The 13944-nt window shown below is 38.5% G+C and overlaps 1 pseudogene; it reads right to left on the bottom strand.

Annotated features, from left to right (window-relative positions):
- Nucleotides 1-4393: 4393 nt before the first annotated feature.
- The window catches only part of LOC119540811, a 15423-nt pseudogene continuing 5872 nt past the window's right edge, over nt 4394-13944 (bottom strand).

Below are 13944 nucleotides of genomic sequence, written 5' to 3'. Positions count from 1 at the left end.
TTATTGTGGTTGCTCTGCACAATAAGCTTCTTTCCCAATGTATCTTCTAAATGGCATTTGCATATGGATGCTGACTTGGTTTTTTGTATGTTAATTTCATGTCTGGACACCTTACTGAATTCTTTTGGGTTTTTAGCGTATTATTTCCAAATAAAGATAGTAATCTTGTCCTTCCCAATTCTTATGCTTCTACTTTTTGCCCCTTTGAAGAAGTCCTTTTGACAGGGCTTATTTAACACTAAATATACCCTGGGCACTGTTTTAAGCACTTTACATATAATAACAAGTTTACTTCTCATAGGAAACCTTTGCAGTAAATACTATTATTATCTCCATTTTACAGAGAAATGAAAGAACTTGCTACTGAGATATGGAGTCAGAAATCCAGCCCAGGTAGTTTGGCTACTATATCCAATTTTTTTACCCTCCATACTATACCATCTATTTGGCAATTATTGAAACCAACTTCCTGCTTTCATTTTCCCCAAATTTTCTCGTCTAGTTTCCTTCCATTTATACTTCAGGACTACTTTGAATTTGAACTGGGTCAATTTTCTCCCAATCCGTAGAGACTGATTTTGTTCCCTCCCTCCCTCCTTCCCTTCTGTCCTTTGAAATTCTGGGGATATTTGTCATTTCTAAGAAAACTTTCATTTTTACAGCCTATTTTTCCTTAAGGACATTATATCATCAAATATTTCTGATGTTATTCATTTATTTCTATTAGATATTCGTACTAACACTACTTTTTCAGTGGCTAGTTTTTCTAAGTTTGGTATTCTATCTTTGTGGATGTTGAATTTTACTCATATATTGATTTTTCTTGATTGTGTTGAATTGCCAAATAAAACAATAAATTTCCACAACTTAAATGTGAATTATTACTTAAGTTTGGGTTAATGAACTTCCTGATCCCAGGAGCCTGTCTTGGAAGAATAGGGTGAGAGTGGGATGTGCTGACATTTCAAATCTGGGGACTTCTTGTCTTTATCTGATACATTTTTTTCCTTAGCCCCAAAAGACCATGTCAATCATTTAAAGTATGGGTAGATTTCAAATCTTAACTTGGAGAAAAAAAGCAAAATAATTTCTCTCATATTTCGCATTTTCCTTTGTTATTGCTGTTTTTCTGGGTTTTGTTTTTTTTTGTTTGTTTGTTTTTTTGGTGGTGGTGGTTGTTGCTGTTTGCCCTCTGCTACCTTCATGAAGATGAGGAGTTTGCTTCCAGCTCAACTATGCTTCTTTCAGGTTCTGATATTTACATTAAAACTTTTAATTCAGCTCAGTCCTCTCCAGGTCCTTCCTCTTGCACTCTGTCATCTTTTTTACAATGATAATTCAGGACAAGGAGCAAGATCTCTGATCTCCATTGTTCCTACAAAAGTGGAAGGGTCAAGCGCAGGGGTCCAACCCTTTTATTGGCCATTGCACTGCAAGGTGAAGTTTTTGTTGTGCTTGATTAGTTGTGGCTTCCATTTGTAGACACCTGTGCTTATAAGTGACAAAATTCCAACTGAAATGTTTTGGGAAAAGAGAGAGAGAAGGGGGGGAGGGGAGGAAGGACAGGTGATGACTGAGGTAAGTCACAGAAGAGGACAAGTGGCTGGAACAAGCACAGTTCTGGAGACCACAAGGACTAGAATGAATGATATAAATGCCAATCGTAACTCCCTCCCCCCCCCCCCACACACAAAAAACAGAAAAACAATAAAACACATAAAACCACCCCCTCCAAACTCATTTCAGCTGGACTCTTGCCCTTCACCTACCTTCTCTTAATCTTCTCCAAGAGGCAGTAGACATGTTTGCAGGCAGTTCTAGAGACTCACTCTTTATATCCATAAAAAGGAAGGAGGAGCAGCTGTGTTCAAACCCAAGGTCTGAAAATCCCAGAAAAGATTTATATTGACTCAGCCCAGGAAAATTTTCACCATTTGATCCAATCACTGTGGTCCTGTGTGTGTGTGTGTGTGTGTGTGTGTGTGCAGTGAAGGGTACTCTGGCTGTTCTCATCACCTTAGGAGTTTTCAACTACAGGTCACTACTCTCTTATGAAATAAATTTAGTGTACCATGAATAGCATTGTTCTATTGAACTACTAGAACATAGCAGAATAGATCAGAGCTCATCCCACTTAGAATATGGACAGTTTTGTGAAACTTTTGATTCTGAAACACATATATGTTTATAACAAACACATACGTTGGTATTGTATCACAATGTAAAATGTATATTTTTTACTAGAGGTCATAGTCCAAAATGTTGAAATTCTCTAACTGCACACATTTTAAATAATTTATTTCTATTAATAATATTGCTGATTCCCAGATTTAATGCTTTTGCTTGGCTTTTCAAAACGCACGGCCTAGAAAGTGATTATCAGCCATGTAATCACTTCACTTTTCATTATCCCGCAGAGTTAATAGCCAGACACCTCCATTTCTCCTCTGGACTCCAAAGTCAAAGATTTTGTATATGTGCCTCCTTCCACATTCCAGACAAGACAATTCCACAGCCCAGTCTGGGAACTAATCCTTAGGTTCTGGTTGTGAGGCAATGGTAGTCACCAAAGAAGTTTAAGATGGTCTAGAATTATATTTAATAAAAACAAGTTTCACACTAGCTTCTGCCACACCTCCAGACATTTATGAAGCAAATATTTATTAGGAGTAGGCTACAGAGCAACCTGCCACAGACTGTTCTGTATGTGGCTGTCTAACCATCACCTTGCATCTCGTGTTTATTCCCAGCAAATGTGACAACATTTCTTTCTTTTTTTTTTTTTTTTACTATTAATTCTTGGTTTTTTATTTTTAGACACTTCATCTCTCTAATACTTTTTATTGGAGAAGTTATGGGTTTACAGAACAATTATACATAAAATAAAGGATTCCCATACACCACCACACCACCAACACCTTGCATTGGTGTTGAACATTTGTTACAATTGACAACAGCACTTTTTTGTCATTGTACTTTTTTTTTTAAAAACAGTAGTTACCTTTATTACAATTGATGAAAGATTATTAAAATAGTTCTATTACCAATTGTCTGTAGTTTACATTAGGTGTATTTTTTTCTTATATCTCACCCTATTATTAACACCTTGAATTTTGTTATACATTTATTATAATTCATGAAAGAACATTCATATACTTATACTATTAACTATAGTCTATTGTTTACATTGGGCTCACTGTGTTATAGAGTATCTCTTTTTTTTTTTTTTTTTTTTTTTTAATCATCATTTTATTGAGATATATTCACATACCACGCAGTCATACAAAACAAATTGTATTTTCGATTGTTTACAGTACCATTACATAGTTGTACATTCATCACCAAAATCAATCCCTGACACCTTCATTAGCACACACACAAAAATAACAAGAATAATAATTAGAGTGAAAAAGAGCAATTGAAGTAAAAAAGAACACTATGTACCTTTGTCTGTTTGTTTGCTTCCCCTACTTTTCTACACATCCATCCATAAACTAGACAAAGTGGAGTTTGGTCCTTATGGCATTCCCAATCCCACTGTCACCCCTCATAAGCTACATTTTTATACAACTGTCTTCGAGATTCATGGGTTCTGGGTTGTAGTTTAATAGTTTCAGGTATCCACCACCAGCTACCCCAATTCTTTAGAACCTAAAAAAGGTGTGACAACATTTCAAAGGCAGGATTCTCTCCCTTAGAGTGAGCGTCAGGCAAAAGGAAATCAATCTAAACCAATGGTTTGGAAACAGGAGACCTGCTGGATTCTCATCGCCTTTTCATGCCAGGATGGTGAGACGTCTCTAAAATATTGTTGCAAGGCCCCAGATCACCCAGGAGAGCCCAGGTGTAACAAGGTGGTAAACAGGCTGGTAATTTTACCAGCAAAAGCCTGATTTTGACACACGTAATACAGCAGAATCTGGCTTTGGCCAAGATGTGGCTGACAGCGGCCCCTGGAGGAGCTTTCTCTGTCCTGGAACCTTTCTCACCTCATCTTGGCTGTCTACCCTGCAGCAACTTCTCAGGGAAACTGCACAGCCCTCAAAGCAAAACCCTACACAAAGTGGAACCTACAGATCTTCCCACATTAAAATATTCAAAGATGAAATACAATCTTAGGCTAGATATGAGGGATTAAAACACCTCTCTTAGACTTGGAGAAGCAAATGAACAACTGACAAATTCATTGTAATTTGATTGCAAAACAAACAAACAACAATAAAACATAGCCAAAATGAAAAAAAAAAAAATGCCTTAGAGTGATTTCCCTGATACCACACAAAGCTGTCTTTTACAAAACTACAACTTGAATGAAAATCCAAACTAAATTAAGCTTTAAGGGAATCACTGTAAGATAACTTTGCTAAAAAAGTTAAAGAGGAGACTGTCAAGATTACAAATGGAGAAGCTTTACTGAAATACCGTGTACAGTATCTGACCACAACATTCTCTGAAATTGTAGGTGGCTCTGAAGAGAGCCTTTGATTTCACTTTCTTTTTTTCCAAAAAAGCAGTGGCTCTCGGTCTTCTTGGGCAGCAGCAGCAGTCCCGGATGTTGCGCAGGACGCCACCTGGCGCGATGGTAACTTTGCCCAGCAGCTTGTTGAGCTCCATGTAGTTGCGGATGGTGGCGCGGGGTGGTCTGTTGCTTGTCGCGGGCCGCGTTGCCCGCCAGCTCGCAGGATCTCGGCGGTCAGGGACTCCAGCACCACTGCGGGGTAGACTGGAGCGCCGGTTCCGACCGCTCAACTTAGTTGATCCTGAGGAGAAAAGGGTGCACCCCGCCCACAGGGAACCGGAGTGCCGCACATAGTCCAGTCTTCCCAATAACCAATATCCTGCGGGACGTAGCGCCCTCTAATGCAAGAGACGAAACTAAAATAAGAGGTTAATGAGGGCCATTATAAATGGGGTTGAAAGCTGTGACTAGCTTTCTGACTGTCTGACATCTGAAGAGTGCCCATCCAAGAAAAGTCAAACTGGCAGCCACTTTTACATGCTTTTTCCCCCATTGTGTTTTATCTAATCAGACCTGGTGTTGTGAGACTTCATTTGAATACGAGGCCTACAGGTAGGACTCCCTGTGCCACTTGTACATACTCTTTTTTTATGGGAAGTCAGAAACGTTTTGCCATGGGTTTTCAAGTGTTCTACAATCTATAGAAAGGGCTCCAAAAAACAATCATGTGTAATATAAATTCTTGAGCATTGTTTGAGAACATTCAACACCTTGATAGAAGTAAAGAAAACAAATAGAATATAGATGTATGAAAGTCGTAAGATATGTTAAGTACAGATTAAGTAGCTAATAAGTAAACCATGTGTGAGTTATGGAGTGAAGGGACAAAGAGATCCCTCTCTTTCTCCTTGTTCTGGCTGTGGGTTTTAAATTGACTTAACAAATTGTGCCATTGTAGCTCCTTCATTTGTCCTGTGAGCCTTTCTGTTGCTTGGATGTCCTGACTTGTAGCAAACTTGTGTCCAGATAATTTCCAACAAACCACCATGATTAAAACCAAGAAGAAGGATGAGGGAATCAGAAGCTCAGGAACAGGGAGAGATAGTCTGTAACTTGTAACCTTGCAGATGTACACCAGCATCTCATCCAAGCCCATGTGCATCGTTAATTCCAGTTGCAATGACATTTTTGCATGGATTGCAGGTGAGGCCTCCCATCTAGCCCATTACAACAGACAATTGGCCATTGCCTCCAGGGATTTTTCCATTTTATTTTTTCATTGCTTTTCTATGTAAAAATGTTATTCACACTTGCATGTCATAATATTGCATTTGGCCAAACTTGTTGAAATCTATCATTTTTGATTTTACAGGTTTTCCTCTAGGATTTTCCAGGTAGACAGCAAACTGCCAAGCAGCCAAGCGATCCCTAAGCAACGGCAGAGTGGCAAATGCTAGGCTAGCCTGCCATACTTCCATAGATTTGCCTAGTAAGGAGACAATGAATCTGTTATGGATTGAATGTGCCCCCCCTCCAATACACACACATGCAAACCCATGGTCAGGCCCTCCTAGGGTTGGTGTCTCCTGGCTGGATGGCAACCTTGAGATTCCTTGGCTTTTCCTGTAGCATAACAATGCACATTGTGGCATCCTCTCCTTTCTCTTCTAAATTCTCTGGACTTTCAGCTTCTGGCTGCTCCTCATAGCTTCTCTCTCTGTGGCCATCTCTATTAGGCTTCCAGTAATAGGATTCAGATCCATCCTGATTCAGATGGAATGCACCTTATCTGAAGTAATCACCTCAAAATGTCCTATTTATAATGGGCTCACATCCACAGAAATGGATTAAGATTAAGAGCATGTTTTTCTGAGGTCCATAACTCCAAGCCACCACAGGCAGTGAAGTATAAAGTCCAATGCCTCACGAGAAACAGAAAGGTGGATGAGAAACTGCCTCATGGCAGTCACCTACAATTTAGAGAACTTCCCTCAAGATAGTGAGGCTGATTAGAAATGCCTTTGCGACAGTTCCTCACAAGACAGTCCATCTTACCATGTTCCAGGGAGAATCACACAGCATTCCAAAAAATAGAAGGAACACTTACCAACTCATTCTATGAGATCAAAGAAATCAGGAGAAAAGAAAGCTACAGATCAACATCCTTCATGAATACTAATGCAAAAATTCTCAACAAAATATTAGCAAACAAAATCTAACAATATATAAAAAGGATTATAGAGCAGGACAAAGTGGGATTTATCCCTGGAATATAAAAGTGGTTTAACATTTGAAATTCAGTTAATGTAATACATCACATTAATATTATAATTGCAGAACTATGTATCATTTCAGTAGACACTGAAAAAGCATTTGATGAAATCCAACACCCATTCATGAAAAACATTTTAAAAAAACTTGAAAAAGAAGGGAACGTTCACAATCTGATATGGGGCATCTATAAAAAAACCTACAGTGAACGTCATACTTAAGGGTAAAAGACTGAAGGCTTTCCCCCTAAGATCAGGAAGATGGCAAGGATGCTTGCTCTCACCACTTCTATAGAACATTATATGGGAGGTTCTAGTCAGTGCAATCAAGTGAGAAAAAGAAATAAAAACAAATAAAAGGCATTCATATTGTAAAGGAAGATTTAAAGCTATCTTTATTCATAGACAGCATAATCCTGTATGTAGAAAATCTTGTGGGATAAGACAAACAAATAAACAAAACTATTAATATGAGTAAGCAAGTACAGCAATATCAATTTACAAAAATCAATTGTGTTTCTACATATCAGCATTAAACAATCCAAAAATTAAATTAAGAATACAGTTCCTTCCACAGTTGCTCCAAAATGAATGAAATACTCAGGAATACATTTACGAAAAAAAGTGTAAGATTTGGACACTGAAAATTACAAAACATTGCTGAGGTAAATTTAAGAAGATGTAAATAAACGGAGAGCTATTCCATGTTCATGGATTGGAATATTCAATAATGTTACGATGACAATTCTACCCAATTCAAAAAAATCCCTATTAAAATTCCAACTGTAAAATGAAATCCAGATACATTCTGTTTATAAATTTAATGTATAAAACTAAATGACACAGAAAAGTTAAAAGAAAAATAATAGAAACATATATTCCATGCAACAACTCACCAAACATTGCTTCTTGTTCCAATACTGTTTTTGGAGAAAATTGTCTTTAATATAAAAATAATTTAGAAAAAGTCATTTTAATATCAAAAAAGAACAATTCTTTAAGAAAACAAGTCTTCATTGCTTTAGCACCCAAAAAAGTAACTATATGTATAGAAAGCAAAACTGTTTGTGTAGAAAATTGACATATTCTTAATTGTAGTGTGAGTGGTAGAATATCAATCTTGGAAGATAGATTAAACAGACAAATAACTAGTGAGAATATAGAAACCATGAACAGCACAGTCAACAGCTTGGTAAAAAAGGCAGACATGAAACTCTTAACAGAATCACTATTTTGATCTTGCATACGTGCAACATTTACAGATATGGATCAAAAAATAAGTCACACAGGGTGTCAAAAAACTTATGGATGATTGGAAATAACACAAACTCCCTTCTCTTACCAAAATATAATTCAATTAGAAATCATAAACAAAAAGTTAATCATTTCTCTGATACATTAAAACATTTTAAAACCCACAAAATAATAAAAATCATAATGGAAATAATCAATTCCCCTAAATTAATTTATAAATGTTGTGTGATCTCAAAAATAGCAAAACTTTTAAATAGCTAAGGCAATTACGATGTTCATATGGCACTACTAATAGAAAATATTCAGGAATATTCTTAGAAGAGAAGGAAGACTATCCAAGTCTAACCATAAACTATTTCATAAAGCCGCAATAATTAGAAGAACATGTTATGGACAGATTAATGTAATTTACAATTCTAGGAATCAATTCAAATATCTATAATTACTTAGTAAGGCATTAATAAGATAGAATTACATATAAATGTGGTAAAAGAGGATTATTCAATAAATGTTTAATAATTGGAGAGTCATTAGAATAAGAAAATATGACTGGAACTTTTAACATCAGAAATCTCAGAGCCTGTAATATAAAATATTGATAAATTCCAATCAATGAAATTGAATAAGGCCTTTTCCATAAAAAAAGTAAAAAAAAAATTATTTTATTTTAAAAAATATTTGGAACACATACGAACAAAGGACTAATTTTTTAAATGCACAAATGACTCCCTAGATCAAAATGGTAAAGAACAGTAATCCTATCAAAAATGGGCAAAGGAAAAAGACATTTTTCAGAAAAGAACATTTCAATCACATAAAAAAACATTTAAATTAATTTATAGTATGAGAAAAGCAAATGAAAATAACAAGACCTTTTTCACCATTCAGACTGCAGAGATCCAAAAGTTTGATAACATACTGTTGGTAAGTGTAGTGGAATAAATCGTGTCTCCCACAAGGGCAAGTTCAAGTCCTAACTCCCAGTCTGTGGGTGTGGACTCATTTATGAATAGGATCTTAGAAGAGCCTATTGAGATGAAGTCAATTTGAATCAAGGTGGTACTTAATCCATCTTGGCTAGAGTCGTTATAAGCAGAGGAAACTTAGACGCAGTCAGTCAGTTAGGAGAAGCCAGAGAATGAAACAGATCATTATGTGATGGAGGCAAAGATGCAAGCCAAGGAAAGTCAAGGATAACTGGCAAGCCAGCCCCAGAACGTTACAGACTCCTGGAGAAAGCGTGGCCTGGTGATACCTTGATGTTGGATTTCTAGCCTCCAAAACTGAGACAATATACTTCTGTTGTTTAAGCCAACCCATTGTGTAGCATTTTTCATAGCAGCCTAGGCAAACTAAGATAGTAAAAATGTAGGAAAATATGCAATGAAATTATTGATGGATTTATAAACTGTTACAGCCCTCTGTGGAGAGCAATTTCGCAATGTCTGTTAACATTTAAGACACAGATACCTTTGCTCCAGCAGTTCAGTCTCTTAGATTTTCATCAGCAGCAACACATGCACAGGTTGAGGTTTATGCAAAGATATTCATTGCTGCATTGTTTGTTAAAAGGAAAGAAAGAAATCAATAAAAGCAAACACTTAGGTGGTGATCCAGGCGATGTTCAAATTGTTTTACACCTTTAACTCTTCCAATACCCACTGAGGCCAGAGCAAGCATTACTCCACATGACAGATGAGGAAACTGCAGAACAGAGTTGTTAAATAACTTGCCAGGCACTGATCCTAAGGGTTTCATCTATTGCGGAAAAGACTGTTTATGTGTTCACTAAACCAATGTCTTCTTCCTGGGCATTCTGGACTACTCATTTTCCAGTGTCATCTGATGTCACTTGTGTGCCATCCACTGAGCAACCTGGATTGGACACTGATGCCATTACCACTGAGATTTCATAGCTCATATGTTAGCACAGCATAGTCTACTTACCCTGACTAATTCAGACATTGGTACCAGAAGTGAAGTACTACCATGAAAAACAAATCAGTCTGCTCCCTTTGCTGCATGGGAAAAGTCACAGAGGCAATGAAAATAATGCAATAGGGACTACATTTCAATATGTATGGTGCACAAACTATATGCCAACAAGTAATAAAAGATTTTAAAGGTAATGTGACATGTACCACAATAATTTGTTGACTGAGCCAAACTTCATTTTAAAATCCCTACTTCCTCACCTACCTTTACCTAAAGAAAAAAAAAAATATAGAGAAAGATTATAAAAGCTAAAAACTCAATTTTCAAGCCTCCCTTGCAACTAATGTGGCTTGTGCATATTCCTGGCCAAGGACACCTAAGCAGAGATTGGCTGGTACTACATCGTCTCTTTTCCCATTTTCCTGTCTTGACAGTGGATGTAATGTCTGAATATGCAGCAGTCATCTGATGACCAAGAAGAAAAAGAATGATGATAAAAACCAACAAGGTGTGAATAGGCACATCATTCATGAGGTGACCAATGAACTGAAAATCTCAATGGCTTACAAGAATAAAGGTTGATGTTTTCTTCATACTATCTGTCCATTGCAGACTGGTTGCAGCTCTGCTGCATGAAATCCCTACTTCAGGACCCGGAAATATTCTGTTGTAAGATCCTCTTACTAGATGTGAAGTGATATATTTGAAGATAGACTCAGATCATTTTTAAATGTGTATTGTAGACCTTTGAACAACCATTCAAAAATTTTTAAAAATAGTTAAGTCAATAGAGGAGATAAAGTAGAGGACATGTTTTCTTTTCTTTTATATCATAACACTTTGAGAGCACCAGACAAGCTTGAAATATTCATTCAGTTATTGACCATTTAAAATGTTATCATACATCCACCTTGTGTCAGGCTATTTGTTAAAACAAAAATATTTCTACCACCCTCCAGGAGATTACATTCAGATAGAACAAGTGTGCAGGACTTAATTATAAGATATGATAAGGAATATATAGGGTGACTGATTCTGCCTAGGAATGTTTTTTAAAGGCTTCTCAGAGGAGGGGTTGTTTGAAAAAGAGTTTTACAAGTGGAAAAGCATGTGCAATGGAAAATACATATGAAATAATGTGCTAGTTTGGAAATCAAGGATTAGATGCTGTGACTAGAGGAAAGACTGTAGGATTTGATGCCTACAGGATTGAGGGTTTGCAGGTGCTTCTGGACATATGGCGTGATGACAGAGAAGAAGATACAAGTCTAGTGAAAGAAAGAGTTAGTGGGAAGCCAACAAGACATAGCAAGGAGAGAGAGAGAGAGAAAGAGAGAGAGAGAGAGAGAGAGAGAGCGAGCGCTACAACATCCAGGGGATAAATGGAAACTCTGAAATCAAAGTATAAACGAGAAGGGAGGATGGCAGATGCTTTGGAAATCCTTTCCATGAGGCAATGGGGTGATGCCCCTGGAATTGCTGAGTGAGAGAGCGGCAGTGACTGTTTCAGTGCCAAATCATATGAGAAAACAAGTCAAATAGCAGTGGAGAAAAACCCAGACCCAAGGAAGAGTGTTTCCAGCAGAAAAAAAGACAGCAGAACAGAGCCAGCTTGCTAGAGTTTGGGGATCCTCCCTTCCAGGCCACAGGAACACTGGGGACCCAGCAGATCTGAGCATGATAGGTCCAGGTATAGAGGCTGTCACCTCAGGCTGCAGTCAAGCAACTGCCCATAAGAGCAGCTCCTTAGAAATGCTGCTGCTGTATTTAGTTGGAGCTCTTGATAAGCTGATCAGATGGCTTCTTTTTGATTTTAGTAGAGAAATTGGGTAACTTGTAAGAAGTAACAGATTACCTCTTACGCACACCACTCACGCACCCTTGGAGAATAATGGTAATTTTGTGCCCAGTTGTGTTTTGAAAGCATTTAAATAATTATTAGCCTTTATTTGTAGTTGAATGCCAAATAATAATCTTCTAGCTTCTAAGAGCATCCATTTTACCTCAAACAAGCTTTAAGTCTTTTTAAGTAAATTAAGTAAATTTTTTCACACCTGTCATTCCTCTATAAGGTCTCTTAAAACACAGCATATGTTCTAAGAAGACTCTTAGCACCCTGTCTAGTATGATAAATCAGATACTAGGAGCTTCCATAAAAGTGTCAAGGTGAAGCGGGGCAAGATGGTGGACTGGTGAGCTGTATGTTTTAGTTACTCCTCCAGAAAAGTAGGTAGAAAGTCAGGAACTGCGTGGACTGGACACCACAGAGCAATCTGACTTTGGGCATACTTCATACAACACTCATGAAAACCTGGAACTGCTGAGATCAGCGAAATCTGTAAGTTTTTGCGGCCAGGGGACCCGCGCCCCTCCCTGCCAGGCTCAGTCCCGTGGGAGGAGGGGCTGTCAGCTCCGGGAAGGAGAAGGGAGAACTGCAGTGGCAGCCCTTATCGGAAACTCATTCTACTGATCCAAACTCCAACCATAGATAGACTGAGACCAGACACCAGAGAATCTGAGAGCAGCCAGCCCAGCAGAGAGGAGACAGGCATAGAAAAAAAACAACATGAAAAACTCCAAAATAAAAGCGGAGGATTTTTGGAGTTCTGGTGAATATAGAAAGGGGAAGGGCAGAGCTCAGGCCCTGAGGTGCATATGCAAATCCCGAAGAAAAGCTGATCTCTCTGCCCTGTGGACCTTTCCATAATGGCCCTGGTTGCTTTGTCTCTTAGCATTTCAATAACCCATTAGATCTCTGAGGAGGGCCCTTTTTTTTTTTTTTTTTTTTTTTGTTTAATCCTTTTTTCTTTTTCTAAAACAATTACTCTAAGAAGCCCAATACAGAAAGCTTCAAAGACTTGCAATTTGGGCAGGTCAAGTCAACAGCAGAACTAAGAGAGCTCTGAGACAAAACGCAATAATCCAGTGGCTGGGAAAATTCACTAAACACCACAACTTCCCAAGAAAAGGGGGGTGTCCGCTCACAGCCATCATCCTGGTGGACAGCAAACACTCCTGCCCATCGCCAGCCCCATAGCCCAGAGCTGCCCCAGACAACCCAGTGTGACGGAAGTGCTTCAAATAATAGGCACACACCACAAAACTGGGTGTGGACATTAGCCTTCCCTGCAACCTCAGCTGATTGTCCCAGAATTGGGAAGGTGGAGCAGTGTGAATTAACAAAGCCCCATTCAGCCATCATTTCAGCAGACTGGGAGCCTCCCTACACAGCCCAGCAGCCCAGAACTGCCCTGGGGGGACGGCACTCACCTGTGACATAGCACAGTCATCCCTCAACAGAGGACCCGGGGTGCACAGCCTGGAAGAGGGGCCCACTTGCTAGTCTCAGGAGCCATACGCCAATACCAAGGACTTGTGGGTCAGTGGCAGAGACAAACTGTGGCAGGACTGAACTGAAGGATTAGACTATTGCAGCAGCTTTAAAACTCTAGGATCACCAGGGAGATTTGATTGTTAGAGCCACCCCCCCTCCCTGACTGCCCAGAAACACGCCCCATATACAGGGCAGGCAACACCAACTACACACGCAAGCTTGGTACACCAATTGGACCCCACAAGACTCACTCCCCCACTCACCAAAAAGGCTAAACAGGGGAGAACTGGCTTGTGGAGAACAGGTGGCTCGTGGATGCCACCTGCTGGTTAGTTAGAGAAAGTGTACTACACGAAGCTGTAGATCTGATAAATTAGAGATAAGGACTTCAATTGGTCTACAAATCCTAAAAGAACCCAGTCAAGTTCAGCAAATGCTACGAGGCCAAAAAACAACAGAAAATTATAAAGCATATGAAAAAACCAGATGATATGGATAACCCAAGCCCAAGCACCCAAATCAAAAGATCAGAAGAGACACAGCACCTAGAGCAGCTACTCAAAGAACTAAAGATGAACAATGAGACCATAGTACAGGATACAAAGGAAATCAAGAAGATCCTAGAAGAGCATAAAGAAGACATTGCAAGACTAAATAAAAAAAATGGATGATCTTATGGAAATTAAAGAAAC

The sequence above is a fragment of the Choloepus didactylus genome, chromosome 7, assembly GCF_015220235.1.
Source record: "Choloepus didactylus isolate mChoDid1 chromosome 7, mChoDid1.pri, whole genome shotgun sequence".
In the NCBI taxonomy this organism is placed as follows: domain Eukaryota; kingdom Metazoa; phylum Chordata; class Mammalia; order Pilosa; family Megalonychidae; genus Choloepus; species Choloepus didactylus.
The sequence above is the reverse complement of the archived record's forward strand: the minus strand, read 5'-3'. Positions and strand labels throughout refer to the sequence as shown.